The 15,470-nt window shown below is 42.6% G+C and overlaps 1 protein-coding gene and 1 long non-coding RNA gene across 4 annotated transcripts in view; one reads left to right on the top strand and one right to left on the bottom strand.

Annotated features, from left to right (window-relative positions):
- SUPT3H (SPT3 homolog, SAGA and STAGA complex component) overlaps positions 1-15,470 on the top strand; it is a 496,390-nt gene that overhangs the window by 430,232 nt on the left and 50,688 nt on the right. The gene's annotated exons all lie outside the window — the stretch shown is intronic.
- On the bottom strand, positions 4,509-8,814 carry LOC149126639 (uncharacterized). Its single transcript, XR_016234574.1, has 2 exons — positions 8,023-8,814; positions 4,509-5,706 (listed from the first exon to the last, which is right to left on the bottom strand). It is a non-coding gene; the product is annotated as an uncharacterized LOC149126639 (long non-coding RNA).

Consider the following 15,470-nt stretch of genomic DNA (forward strand, 5'->3'; position numbering starts at 1 on the left):
AAGAGAAATCTCAGTATGGTTTTATGTGATTAGATTTTTTTGAGCAAGGAGTTAACATGAGAAGCACTTTGTCATAGAAAAAGACTCAGATGATGGTGTGCAGAAGAGACCGATGCGAGGAGATGTAATAGGAAGAAAGACCAGAAAGATTGCTGCTGCAGTACCGTGGCCAGGAGAGCCTCCTCTGAGGTGGTGGCAGTGAGAACAGAGAAGGCAGACTGTGCTAGAGATGTGGTGGGTGGAATCATCGGAGTAAGACCCTGACTGAGCAATGAGTAAAAGGTGGATGAGCTAATGCATAGGACAGACAATGTGTTTATTGTTTATCTGAGGAAGAGACAGACACACAGAGCTCCTCTCAGATGGCTTACTCCCCTAATAGCTGTATCAGCCGAAGATGAGCTGGGGCCAAAGCCGGGAGCCAGGAATGCAATCTATATTTCCCATGGAGGTGGCATGAACCCAATTACTTGAGCCATGGCTGCTGCCTGGCTGGGTCAGCTTTGGCAGGAAGCTGCAGTCAGGAGGCAGGAATTGAACCCAGGCCCTCCTTTATGGGATGCGGGTGTTTTAGCCACTAGGCCAAATGCCCGCTCTCATAACAGACTATTTTAAATGTTCTCAAGACTAAATCAAGCGCTCAGATATTTATAGAAACTTAACATGAAGTTTAAAGATTAAACAAGGAAACTAATTTCAAGGGGATTTCCTGGTTGGAGAAGGGGAATGGGGTGATGCTTAATGCATAAATCACCTGAACGTAAAAAATGAAAAAATATTCTAGCTTTTTGTATGCACTTCTGGGAGTATATCTATGTATCTGTGACCAGAAGGTCTCACAGATAATTTTGCTGTTTTGGTGATCAAATTGACTTTCTAAGGTATTAATGAATTTGGTCATGCATTCCTGAAAGATGACTATAATCTAACCAGATTTTGAAATTTTTTTCTTCATTAAAGCCATGTCTGCGATAGCTTTGTGCCAGCATCAGTTCCAAAGTATCATTTTCCTAAACTTTGATTAGCAGCTTTTATCTCCATTTGAGTCTCCTATCTACACCCTTGCTCCTCCACCAAAAGAATTATGAGCAAAGTAATGATTGCAACACTAGGACACCTGATTCTATAAGGCTTCTGGAGTGACATGTTAGCATTTTTTACATAGTTTAATGAAAATCCAGTCTCACTGATTGTGGTGATGCTTCCAGCGACTTGCCGTGTAGTTCATTGTGGCCAACACGATCCTTCGACCTCAGCAGGTTCTGCGTAGTCTGTAAGAAACTCAGTCTCACATTCAGACTTTCCGCCCTTCCCTGAGAAGAGTCCCTCCTTCAGATTTATGAAAGAAAACATTTCTTTCTGTGAAAGGTTTTTATACACCCGCATCTGGAAGTGTTTATTTCAGTGGCATGTAAGCTATCTGTGGATTTAGTTAGCACCAGACCCCCTTTTGTGTACTTCTGCCTTAAAAATTTTATAAATGATCTTATTGAATTTGTGCCAGTGTGCACATGGTTTGGCTGATTGCTGCATATATCCTTTACCTGCCAGTCACCTTTGATTTATGTTCCTTCTGCTAAGCTTTTGCCTTCCAAAAATGGTGCCACTGAACTGTCCTCTAAATCATCTTATTGGTGAAATTACTCCAAGATGAGTTGGTATGTTTTTGGTTGCCTACAGACAGATGAATTTATATTTTTCTGCCCTTACCCACTTCCAGTAAAGCCACTTATAGAGGAGGGTTGGACAAGTTATGTCATCGATCTCTTTATTCCAAATGAATACCATCTGAGACACTGTGCCAAGTCAAGACTAACGTGATAAAGAAGTGTTCTTTGGCATCCACTTCTGTTATGAGTCCTCCTTTTGCAAATAACTGTGCCTTGGGCTGAATCTGATGTGGGAACTTTTTTCAGTTTCTCAGAAGAGGGGAAATAAAGTCTCACAAACAAAATCAGTAAACTTTGTCAGGAAGATAGAGATTTTTATGGGCTTTACGTAACTTTACTAACTTGTGAATTTTGTGATGTTTCCTGTAGAAAAGCAGATGGACTGGCAATTAGTTAAATGCTGACTAGTTGTGGTAAATTTTCAAGGGGATTTATATTTCTAAAAGAGTAGTTTTCTTTTGAAGATTTATTTTATTTGAAAGTTTGAAAGCTGGAGAGACAGAGAAAAAGAGATCTTTCATCCACTGGTTCACTCCCCAAAATGGGCTCGACAGCCAGGATTGGGCCAGGCTGAAGCTAAGAGCCTGGAATTCCATCCAAGTCTCGCCTGTTGTTGTCAGTGGCCCAAGTACTTAGGCTGTCTTCCACTGCTTTTCCAGGTGCGATAAGAGGTTAGAGGGAACTGGACTGAAAGCAGAGCCACCAGAACTTGAACTCTGGTGCTCTGATACGGGATACTGATATTGCATGCGGCAGTTTAACCCACTGTCCCACAACACGGCCTCCAAGATTGGATTCTTAAGAGTGTCTGACAAAGCGATGCATTGGTTTGAACTAATTTTCTAGAACTTTAGTGGTCATTGAGCATGCCATTTAACTTGACGTTGCAGTTACCAGCCATACTGCCAGGCACCTGCAGTAAACTCATTTAAATTTGCTAATTAGGGAGCCAGTATTGTACTGATGGAGCATGACATTACTGATGTCGTTTGTTTTTTATTTGAGAGACAGATAGACAGAGCTCCCATTCACTGATTCACTCCCCAAACATCCACATTGGCAGGGCTGAGCCGAAGTTGGGAGCCAGGCGCAGGAACCCAGGAACTCATTCCGGGTCTCTCATATGAGTGGACAGGGACCCAACCCCTTCAGCTATCACTTGCTGCCTCCCAGGGCTCATGTTAACAGGAAACTAGACTAGGGAGTGGAGCTGGGACTCAGACTGAAGCACTCCTAAATGGGACATGGATGTCCCAACTGATATCCTAACCCCTAGACCAAATGCCTGTCCCTGGTTGGTACAATTTTTAAAGTAGACTTTGTATACTTAGGCATCTCAGTTAAGATAGCTTTGCAAGTAACTGATTTTTTTCTGTTCTCTTTGATGGGAGAGGGTTTTCAGATTTTCATGATTGTACTTGAAATGGTGTGGAAGCATTTAAAATACTTGTATTACATAGGTCTCAGTATCATAGTTCACAAACTATTGTAAGCAAAGGATAGAACTTCTAGGCTGCTTGGCTGTGGTCCCACCACGCCTGGAGATATTTATTCCAAAAGACTCACAAGACTTCATTTTATACTCCTGAAAATTTACATGGAGCTCCCTGTGCTCCGCCAAGGTGAAAACTGTCTCAGGAGTGTCAGCCACGTTGGCGAGGCTCGTCAGTCATGGTAGTGACATGCCTGTCAGAGAAGCAGTGTGTGCAGCCCTGCTGTTACTGAAAACCAGCACCACAGATGTGAGCGCTGTGTTTCCATTACAAGGTCACTTTTAGCTTTAGACTATAACTATGTGTATAGATAGATAGAATGTATGTATGCATACATGTGCTAAATGAACCAGAACTTTCTTTATTGCTATTTTAAAGCTTCTGGGGCAATGTCTAACATATAAAACATGCTAAAAAATGCAGAGTTTTCTTTTAAAATCCTTAGCATCCTAATAGGAGTCAGAAGTATAGGTGACTATGCTAGTTTGCCAGTAGTGCCCTTCTGAGAATCACACAGGGAGATAGATCCAGCCTGACGTCTAGTGTCAGATGGGGATTCAGACCCAGTGACTGGCTTTCTGTTTGGCCTCCAGAAAGTTCTCTAATGCTTCTGTGTCCATTTACACATGTGTTGAATGAGTAATAATGTGTTCTTTATGTCAGAAAGGTTTTTTATAATCTCAAATTTTTCTGATCATTATTTACATGCAGATGTGTTATTTTTTTAAAAGATGTATTTATTTATTTATTTATTTGAAAGACTACCAGAGAGAGAGAGAGACAGTGAGAGAGAGATCCTCCATCTGCTGATTCACTCCCCAGTGGCTGCAATGGCCAGGACTGTGCCAGGCCAAATACAGGAGCCAGGAGCTTCCTCCAGGTCTCCTACATGGGTACAGGGATGCAGGCACTTGGGCCATCCTCTGCTGCTTTCCCAGGCACATTAGTAGGAAGCTGGATTGAAAGTAAAGCATCTAGGACTTGAACAAGCACTCATATGGAACGCCGGTGCTGCAGAGGGTGGCTTTACCCATCACGCCACAGTGCCGGGCCCCAGAAGGTTTGAGGATATCTTGAGACTTATGCATGCAGGACTCCTTCCTGCCCCTTGTTTGCCCTTCTGTGAGCAAACAGGCCAACACTGGGACCATTTTACCTCCAATGGCAATAGCATTACCGACTACATATGGGGAGTAGGCTTAGGTGCAGAAAGGGTATGATACAAAGAGGAAAAGCTTCAGAAATTGTGTGTTCCAAAAAGTGACTGCCAAAAACTTTTCCAGGAATGAGAGCTTAGAGCAGTTGGAAGCTTTAGATTGAAAGGAAAAAATGAAAGATGTAGTGCATTGTGAGTTGGCTTTAATTATAAGTTTCCAACTTGAGAATCAGGATAGGATCCTTACCCGGAAATAGTTCCTACAGCTGCCTTCACCGATTCCTAAACTTCTGCTTGTGGAGAGTCAGAGTCTTCTCTTAAAATATATCTTGTCCATCTCTGAAAGCTTAATGTTTCAAACCATGTAAGTGTAAGACTGCATAAGTCAACAGAATTATTTGACACTAATTCTTTAAGATGGTGTCATTATCTTTGGTCCATCTCTCAGTCTACTCTAGCAGTTACTCACTTAAGTTACTCAAGACGAGTACTGTTTGCAAAAATCTAAGAATTTAATTGTCAAATTTCTATAGCCAGGTCGTTCCAGCATCTGATCATTACATGCTTTTCTTCAAACCTACCTGGGAAGTTTTTCTGTATTTCTCCCTGTTGGAAAGGAAACTATTATAATGTTCCAATCTCTTCCTGATTCTGGTAGCAGTATTTCTCATATACTTCATGGGAGAATTTTGCCACTGTCTCAACTTGATTCTTGACACAAGCTTCTGAGCATCCATAATTCTTAGAGATTAGGGTTTAAAAAAAGGATCCCTTTCAGTCTTCGATAGCTCTGGACCCAAGAAGTTCCTGGTGATGGCAGAGCGTGGTGGAACAAGTCCAGATTTCATTTCTTATATTTCCTTGACTTTCTGGAAACATCTTTCTCCTGTTGAATCCTGTCTTAGTCTTTGAGTCTCTTCCTCCAAGATACGTTGTATTTCCCCATCTGATCCAAACTCTGAGGACCTAACCTCAGGTAGATCAAGGAACTTAATTTTTTTTTTTTTTTTTGACAGGCAGAGTTAGACAGTGAGAGAGAGAGACAGAGACAGAGACAGAGAGAAAGGTCTTCCTTTCAGTTGGTTCACCCCCCCAAATGGCCTCTATGGCCGGTATGCTGAACTGATTTGAAGCCAGGAGCCAGGTGCTTCTCCTGGTCTCCTATGCAGGTGCAGGGCCCAAGCACTTGGGCCATCCTCCTCCACTGCCTTCCCAGGCCACAGCAGAGAGCTGGACTGGAAGAGGAGCAACTGGGATAGAATCTGGCACCCCAGCCAGGACTAGAACTCAGGATGCCAGCGCCACAGGTGGAGGATTAGCTAAGTTCCGCCGGCCAGAACTTCATCTTAATCCTCTTGGTGCCAATGCTTTTTGTTTATTTGGAGCTCTACAACAACAGAAAAACAAACAAACAGATGAATCAGTGGTTAGATTGAGAGAATGATAGTCTGAAAAGAGAAAAATCCCACCACCACCACTAATGGATGGAGTCCAATTGTAATCTCCCCTGATCTGTTTTAGGCACCCCAAACTTGGGTGCCCTGTATAAATGGACATTCCACTACCTGTAATTATCAGTTCATAGATAACTGCAGGGCAACAAGAAGGAATGATATGATTGTTTCATTATTACCTTCCAACACTGATCCTTGATTGCTCAGGAATCTAAGGCAGAACAATGCCCAGGCACCTCATGAGCAGCATCTGTTTGGAAATGGACCTGTTGGGTGGGTAGTTATGTGGCACACATACTGAGGAATCTCGGGCATATGGGAAGCAAGTGAAGCCTTGCTCCCAGCGTCAATGCTGGAACTGTAATTTGAGCTGAGAAGTATCTGGTTGACCCTTGTACTCAGCACCTCCTTCAGTCTAAGGAGCAGAGCTTGTTCATATACTCAGCCCCAGAGAACAGACTTTGCTCTCGTAAGGCTCTGAGAATTATCCTGTAAGACCCCTGAGAAGACACTTCATGCATTTTTACATTGTGCTATTTAGGAAATTAGATAACATTTGTCAAACCTCTAATCTTCACCTCTGTGATTTTCATCACAGAAACCAATCTTATATATGTAACTGCTCTTGTTGGTGAGTTTTTTTAGACATGCGTATTCAGGTGAGCCGTATCCAACTATTGGGTTCTAGGAAGTGGCCTAGTGGTAGACTCTTACTCGTTATAATGGTACTGATAAAGTAAGATTTTACTCCTCTGGCAGTTTTGTGACTATTAAACTGGAAAACATTTAATGAAGATTAAATTGATATTTAACAAACATCTGATATTAAAATAACAACAATTATAAATATGAAACTCTACCATGGGGTGGTAGGGGTGGCACTGTACATTCAGGAAGCTTTTGTCTGAAAAATTTTAGACACCAAAAACAACCACCTAGAAAACAAGATTTGAAGAACCCCAAGTAGCAGGAAGCTTGGGATATTAAGACACATCTATGTGTTACCTGATTATGTGTTCTATAGACACAAACTAAGTTCTCTGATAAAAGTCTTTGTTAGAAGTATGCTCCTGTACAATTTCAGATACATTTTTATGACACATTTTTATGCAAAGCTATCAATTAGAAAAAGAGTCTAGATATCTTATTTTCAAATTTGGAAGATCTGTTCTCTTCTTGGATAACAGCCTCCTATGCTGCTATGAAATATGTGAGGGCTGGCGCAGTGGCTCAGTGGGCTAATCCTACACCTGTGGCGCCGGCACACCAGGTTCTAGTCCCGGTCGGGACGCCAGATTCTGTCCCAGTTGCTCCTCTTCCAGTCCAGCTCTCTGCTGTGGCCCGGGAGGGCAGTGGAGGATGGCCCAAGTCCTTGGGCCCTACACCCGCATGGGAGACTGGGAAGGGCACCTGGCCCCTGGCTTCGGATCAGCGTGGCGCGCCAGCCGCAGCGGCCATTGGGGAGTGAACCAACGGAAAAGGAAGACCTTTCTCTCTGTCTCTCTCTCCCACTGTCCACTCTGCCTGTCAAAGAAAGAAAAGAAAAGAAAAGAAAAGAAAAGAAAAGAAAAGAAAAGAAAAGAAAAGAAAAGAAAAAAGAAAAGAGCCAGCGCCGCGGCTCACTAGGCTAATCCTCCGCCTTGTGGCGCCGGCACACCAGGTTCTAGTCTCTGTCAGGGCGCCGGATTCTGCCCCGGTTGCCCCTCTTCCAGGCCAGCTCTCTGCTGTGGCCTGGGAGTGCAGTGGAGGATGGCCCAAGTGCTTGGGCCCTGCACCCTATGGGAGACCAGGAGAAGCACCTGGCTCCTGCCATCGGATCAGCATGATGCTCTGGCCACAGCACGCCGGCCGCAGCGGCCACTGGAGGGTGAACCAACAGTAAAGGAAGACCTTTCTCTCTGTCTCTCTCTCTCACTGTCCACTCTGTCAAAAAAAAATCCAAAAAAAAAAAAGAAAAAGAAATATGTGAGGTTCTCATGCAGACGGTAGGTGTCTGCATTCTGAGAGAGGAACTTTTTTCTTGCCCCAGTAAGAAGTAAATTTCCAACATATAATATAGTTTGCTCTTTGGCTAAATAAAAGAGCTGGACCGCTGCAGGTTAAATATGGAGCTTCATATGTCTCCTCACTATGGGAGAGTTTATTTCTTCTTGTGCCAAAGAAAAGCAGACATTCTACTACCTATAATCATCAGTTCATGGATAACTGCAGGGCAACAAGAAGGAATGATATGATTGTTTCATTATTACCTTCCAACACTGATCCTTGATTTCTCAGGAATCTAAGGCAGAACAATGCCCAGGCACCTCATGAGCAGCATCTTTGGAAATGATGCTGTAATTCTACTTTCCTTAGGAATTCTGAGGATTGTCGCAAAGGAAAAGATAGAACAGAGGAACATGTCTTGTTGGAGACCATTGGCTGGAGGCATGGTGATTCTGCTGCATAGGCACAGAGAGAAGACCTAGGAAGAAAGGGGAAATAAATCTCCTCTCCCGTCTATGATCAGGAAACCCAGTTCTCAAAGGTCTTTTCACATTATGTTAAAAAGGGAGGCATTTTCCAGTTACTCAAGCAGCGGTAAGTTTGAATGCTTCATGTATGTCCAGGGCCTCCTTAGCGATAGGGAAGAGAGGAGGGGCCGCTGAACAGGTGCTGCACTTCATTGCTGAGCCCACTGACTGGCACCCCAGAGCCAGTGTGCATTCCCTTTTCTATTAACCACCACCAGCTGGGAGCAGAAAGGGAGCTTGACATTTAATTGTGGGGACAGCAACAGCGATTCGTTGTGTAGATCCGTGTTACACTTTGCTTCAGTGACTGTTGGCACTTTCAGAATGAAGAGGCGAAGGGACACGTAAGAGCTGGAGTCCCCCAGAATCTGCACCAGGTCTTCTCCTGGAACACCAGAGCTGCTCTGCTAGGCAGGCAGAGGACACCGGCCAAAGCCCCACAGTGGAGAGGGCACTGCTCATCCCAAACACTGCTCAGGTCCCACTGCACATCTCCTGCGCTGCTTCTTGAATCAGAAGGCAACTGCTGATGAATGGGAACATAAAATGTGTCAGATCATACCATGCAATATTATTCAGCCATAAAGACAATTGAAGTTCTGATACATACCATAGCGTGGATGGCTTTTGAAAATATTAAACGCAGTGAAATAAGAGATTCAGAAGGACAGACTTTTTATGAGTCCATTTATGTGCAATATATAGGCAAACTCATGGAGACAAAGGAGATGAGACGTTACCAAGGGGGAATTATTGCTTAGCGGGTACAGTCTTTCTGCTGGAGGTGATGAAAAGGTTTTGGGATGTAGATGGTGACGATGTTTACACAATATTGTGAATAAAATTAGTCCTTTGAATTAAACACTTTAAGAAATTTATATAACACCAATGCCACCATATCCACCTTCATCCCCTCTGCCAAAAAGACAACCTGCTGCTGAATGCCATGATGGCCTGTAGATTATGCTGCCACCAGTGTCCATCTGAGACGCTATAGCTAAGTGTGAACGGAGGACATGAGCTGCACAAGCTTTTTGTGTTTACATTTTTTGTTCATTTACTTTTATTTATTTGAAAGAAAAAGAAACAGAGAGATGTCTATCCACTGGTTCACTCCTCAGATGTCCACAATAGCCGGGCCAGGTAGAAGACAGGATCCAGAAACTCATTCCAGGATTCCCATGTGGGTGGCTGGGACCCACTGACTGCCTCCTTGTATGTACAACAGGAAGAAGCTAGAACTGGAAGCAAAGGTGGGACTCACATCCAGGCAGTCTCTTTTGATGTGGATGTCTCAAACCCCATAAAGGACTGCCTGCATTCTTAACCACTGTGCTAAAGCCTGCCCTGGCACAAGGCAAATTAACTCACCAGAGTCCTTCTCTTGGCGTGAATGCAGTAGAGTCTGGCCTGGGGAAGTACTGTTTGCCAGTGGTGCCTGGCATCCATTTCCTTGTTTCTCTTCATGTTCCAACCATACTCACAAGTATAGTACACAGTAGCCACAACAATTCATATTACTATGTATATGTAGGCCTGGTTGTAAAATGCTTGAGATATAAGAGACATTCTTTATATTGGCCAACTAGATGGGTGCTAAACATTAGAATTGCCAATATCTTCTTTAAAGAGAAATATTAGTAAAATTCTATTGAGTTTTCAAAAAAATTAAAATAAAAATTGCAACTTTACTTAAATAATTTACAAACCACTCCAGGGAAAGGTCATCATACTAGTATTAACAAGCTGACCAAAAAATAGATATACATGCAAAAATTTTGGCATAAACTCTGGAGGTATTTTTTATGCGTTAAGCAACGCATAGTCTTTTGAATTTATTAGTAGGAGTTGTTTTCACAACTTTGCCAACAGTGATGACATTCCTTGGAACAATTTGTGATTATTTATGCTTTTCCTGGATGTGTTCAAAGAACTAACATCTTAAGCAAATAAATATCAAATTTGACCTTGCAACTACTGTCAAACATACGGTGAGAATACTGATTAACTTAAATAATTAGATTTGAGCTTGAGAAAATGCAAGATTTGTTGAAAATTCAAACAGAAGATTCAGAAATTAAAGTCTTGGTGGAAAATGAAATCAATTTCAACTCATGCTATCAACAGTTACTTGGTAGGAATGATAGCAAAAGCTTTCTAATAATGTTATCAATAGTTTTCAAAACAAGCTTACTACAAGCATCAACAGAAGTTATATTGGAGTTTGGCTATTTCATATATAAAAGAAATTAACTTTTTTCATTTAAAAGAAAATGATTTTTTTAAACCAAAGAATAGTTTGAACAAGGAAATGAAAACTATTGGCTAATTATGAAGAAGGTTTGCAAATAATCTTTTTTTTAATGTACTTATTTTATTTGAAAGAATGACAGAAAGAGAGAAAGAGATTGATTTTCCATCCATTTGTTCACTCCCCAAATGCACACAACGATGCAGGGTAGACCAGGCTGAAGCCAGGAGCCAGGAACTCTGTCTTGGTCTCCCACATGCGTGGCAGGGGCCCAAGCATTTGTGCCATCATCCACTGCCTCCCAGGTGCATTAGAAGGGAGCTGGATCCAAAGCACAAAGCAGCCAGGTCTCAGACCAGCCACTCACTCCAACATGTAGTCTTTTATTATGCCGGCATAAGGCCCAGTTGGAATTTCTTATCCAAAATCCTGAGCCCCAAACAAAGAAGGGTTTTCCATTATATATGGTTTTAGCTTCTTTGTCTCCCTTATATGGTTACCTGCATATATTTGATTGGATATTCTAATGTTACATGGTGGCCACAGGATTGACACAGTACTGCCCATGGGAACGTAGTTATTAAATATATTTATTTTTTTAACACACATACTGAGCCATAAGCTGCATGGCAAGGATTGACATCATTGCTTGGTACTAACAAACAGAACCTGAAATGGTCACATAAAAGCAGATAGGGACTACAGCCCAAGCATTCATAGGCAAGCAATTAACAGCCACATTTCATTCCCAGGACAGATGCCTCCATTCTTCTTCTTCTGACCTTGGGAAGGCCTCTACTACAACTTTAATCAAACAAGTTTAATTAAAAGACAGAGGCCTCTGCCACACATTGACTTCTCTGAAGGACACAAAACTGAAGAAAGTAGTTGCTCAGGAGAGAGATGAGTTCAGAGAAAAGGAGGCATACAATTTAATATCACCCTTTCTTGGCTAGCGCCGCGGCTCACTAGGCTAATCCTCTGCCTATGGCACCGGCACAGTCCCGGTTGGGGCTCCAGATTCTGTCCCAGTTGCTCCTCTTCCAGTCCAGCTCTCTGCTGTGGCCCGGGAAGGCAGTGGAGGATGGCCCAAGTGCTCGGGCCCTGCACCGGCGTGGGAGACCAGGAGGAAGCACCTGGCTCCTGGCTTCGGATCGGCACAGCACGAGCCGTAGCAGCCATTTGGGGGGTGAACCAATGGAAGGAAGACCTTTCTCTCTGTCTCTCTCTCTCACTGTCTAACTCTGCCTGTTAAAAAAAATATATATCACTGTTTCTTATAGTTTCAAGTTTTTAAACCAATCTCATGTATCACCTATTTTTAAAATTTTTAAAGAAAATATTAGCTCAGCGGAAGACTGGGCCAGTGGGTAGTTCTACAAAGTAAGTATGTTGATGACTTTTTGTTAACTTGGCCCTCAGCTGTTTCAGTGCCCGAGGTGTTTAATGTATCAGGAGCTGCATAAACCTACCTTTCTGCAGTTCTTGCATAGTCCCAGGCACAGTTGGCTTGCAGTGAAGACTTGGGGAGTGTGGAGGTAACTTTCCTTTGCCACGGAATGGGTCTAATTTAGGAAGCAGGATTGCATAGTTGGCAGTCCCCATGCATACTTTCCCCACAGAACCAGTGTGAAATAGCGAGCCTTTGGCAGCCAGACAAGTTTCATGAATTCATGTGTAGTGTTTCTTTTCTATTTAGAATTGAGATCCAATGCCCAGGGCCTAGCTTTTAAAAATGATCTTTCTAAAAATCTTGCTACATTTTTGCACTGGTTGAAATTAAGCTCTTTGGACACATGGGGAATTGTCAAGATTTCCTCCTTTGGAAAGTCACTGACATAGATTTCAGCAGAGAGATTTGTTTCTCACTGCTTTTTCCAATTCTCTTTAGCACTCACAGTGCCTTACCTCACCACAGTCAGTCGTTACGATTTATATTGAGAAAGTAACTAAGCAAGTTTTCTTTTTGTTTTCTTTAACTTAACATGAAATAAATACAGAAAAATATGGATAAACATGTTACGGGTATCTTTAGCAACTCAAGAATCTTGCAAGTCTGTGAAGTCATCATTTCAGAAAGTGGAAACAGCCGTGTTTATATATATATATATATGATCATTTTGAAAAATATCACCTCCCAAAACAGTAATGCCTATAAAAACCAAATATAAATCAGACTATGCCTTTTAGCCAGCTGTGATCTGGTCATTGTATAGGCTGTAACGAGATCATGGTAAGCTGTTGCCAGTTCTCAAGGTTGACGGCTGCATTCATAATATATTGTTATTATATCTATTGCATCTATAACAAATGACCCCAGCATTTTAATACCACAGTAATCCATTATTACCTCATGATTTCTGTGTGCCAGAAATTTGGGAACAGCATGGCTAGGCAGTTCTGGGCTGGAAGTTCCCATGAGGTTGCAGTCGGATGCCAGCCAGTGTTCTCTGAAGCTAGATCTACTTCTAAGGTGGATCACTTACATGGTTGGCAGACCAGTGCTAGCCGTTGTCTGGGGGCCTCCATTCTCCATGGGACTGCTGACGTGTTCTCTGTGGGTGGCAGCTGACTTAGCCCACAGCGAGCAATCAGGAAGATGAAGGTGGGAATCACAGTGCCTTCTGTGACCTTGCCCTCAAGGTCATATGCTGTACTGTTAACATTCAGCGTGGGAGGAAACTACAGAAGAGCTTGAATGTGAGAAGGCAAGAGTACCAGGGTCATCTGGGAACCTGGCTGTCATGGCAGCTCACGCTGGATTAGGCTTTAGGATGAAAGCATTCAGGCTTGGAATTAGCGGAAGACCTTAAGGAAAGTCATAAGATGCAAATTCTTTGTCACTCACTTTTCAAAATCAGATAAGCAAGTGTGTTCTAGAATTATAAATCATGTATATGGCAGTTGGAACATTCCAAGATTTTTTTGGGTAGAATAGTTCTGAAACATTTGGATATTCTTGAGTGCTTAATATTAATGTATAATAAGCAAAATATGTCTTAAATGTTTATTTTTAAGATTTATTTATTTATTTGAAAGGCAGAGAGATGGAGAGAAAGAGAAAAAGTGAAATCTTCCATCTGCTGGTTCACTCCCCAAATGGCCACAACAGCTCAGTCTGGGCCAGACCAAAGCCAGGAGCCAGGAATTCTATCCAAGTCTCCCACTTGAGTATCAGGCGCCTTGAGCACTTTACTTGCTGCTTTCCCAGGTGCATTAGAAAGAAGCCAGATGGGAAGTGGAGCAGCTGAGACTAAAACCAGCTTTCCAATATGGGATACTGGTGTTGCAAGTGGTGGCTTAACCTACTGTGTCATACCACCAGCCCCTATCTTAAAAATTTACATCTAGACTCTTTAAATTAGTTGTCAGTGGAGTGGGCATACAGTGCATAAACCACCACCAGCAATGCCCCCCTCCCATATGTACCAGATGTACCCGGTTCAAGTGCTGGCTATTCCCCTTCTGATCCAGCTTCCTGCTAATGTACCTGGAAAGGCAGCAGATGATGGCTCAAGTATTTATTTAAGTCCCTTCCACCCATGGGGGAGACCAGGATGGAGTTCTGGTTCCTGGCTTTGACCTGGCCCCAGCACTGGCCATTGTGAGCATTTGGGGAATGAAACATCAGATGGAAGATACCCCTTTCCTCTCCCCCACTCTTTGTGTGTATATGTGTCTGTGTGTGTGTGTGTGTATGTGTCACCCTCTCTGTCACTCTGTCAGTCTGCCTTTCAAATAGATACATAAATATTTAAAAATAAAAAATAGTAATAAAATAATTGATGGAGTGATAGTAGATAATGCCAAGGGCTCCATGAAGAGAGAGATTAGGGGACGCAGAAAGAGAAGCGTGTAACAAAGATGTCCTTAGGTGGGGAATTTGGAGAATGAGCTGGTCTGCACCTCTGAGAGAAATGAGCCTGGGTCACCTCTGCTCACTGCTGTATCCCTAGGAACCAGCACTGTGTTTAACACAAGTAGGTGTCCAGTGATTATTTTTTGAGAGTGGAATTGGAAACTAGTATTCCTGGGACATGGAGATTGCGTATAGGGAGCTGAAGCCCAAGGAATGAGCCCTTGCAATGGGTTTCATGATTTTGCTTGAAATGATGGCCCAGTCCATCACATTGTCAGTAAAAAGCATGTTGCAAAGTCAGGAGCCACATTGCTTTGCCCTGAGTACAAATGCTGAAGATGAAGCTGTATCGCCTGTGCTGATAGTCTTAAAAAAAGGAAATTTCTGTTGAATAAGGGACTACAGCCAAAACTGCTGAATGTAATTCAGGGCGCTTTTTTCCCACTAAATTTTAAGTTAACGTTTTTCTAACGTTAGATTTCTGTAGGGTGACTAATGGACTGCAGGGCAATTAAGCCATTGTTTATAAAAATCCATGTTGGCAAATAAACCTGAGATTCTGCTGAAAGAGTTGAGGTTAAATCCACCTCTTCCAAAAACTACCAAGCCCATGTCCTTGCTATAGAGAGAAGGCCTTCATTCTTGATGGCTAGCCCAAAGCCCACCCTAACTAATCTGTTTGGCCTTCAGTTTTTTCGCTCTGGTAGGGCCCTGGGCTGAGTCTACCCAACTGGGATTCGCAGTCTTGACTCCAGAAAGTCTGCATTTTATAAACCTCAGGCTTCACCACACCCTGATTTTAAAGCTAATAACATTTTCAATCATATCCTCAAAGGTAGAATGAACTTTAAATGAGATAATGTGCATAAGATGCTTTGGCACAATGCCGTAAAGAGTATGATAAATGAGATGACGTTGGTGATAAATGAGTATGATAAATGAGATGACATTGCAGCTGCCATCGTTGTGTCATCATTGTCACTAACATGCAGTTGACCTTGACCCTCTGACCAGCTGTCCTACACACTGACTTTAAGGTATCCTGAGTTTTCTAATCTGTTTTTTTTTAAGTGT

This window comes from Oryctolagus cuniculus, chromosome 5 (genome assembly GCF_051225735.1).
Source record: "Oryctolagus cuniculus isolate XC-2025 breed Fujian yellow rabbit chromosome 5, ASM5122573v1, whole genome shotgun sequence".
NCBI classification, from domain to species: domain Eukaryota; kingdom Metazoa; phylum Chordata; class Mammalia; order Lagomorpha; family Leporidae; genus Oryctolagus; species Oryctolagus cuniculus.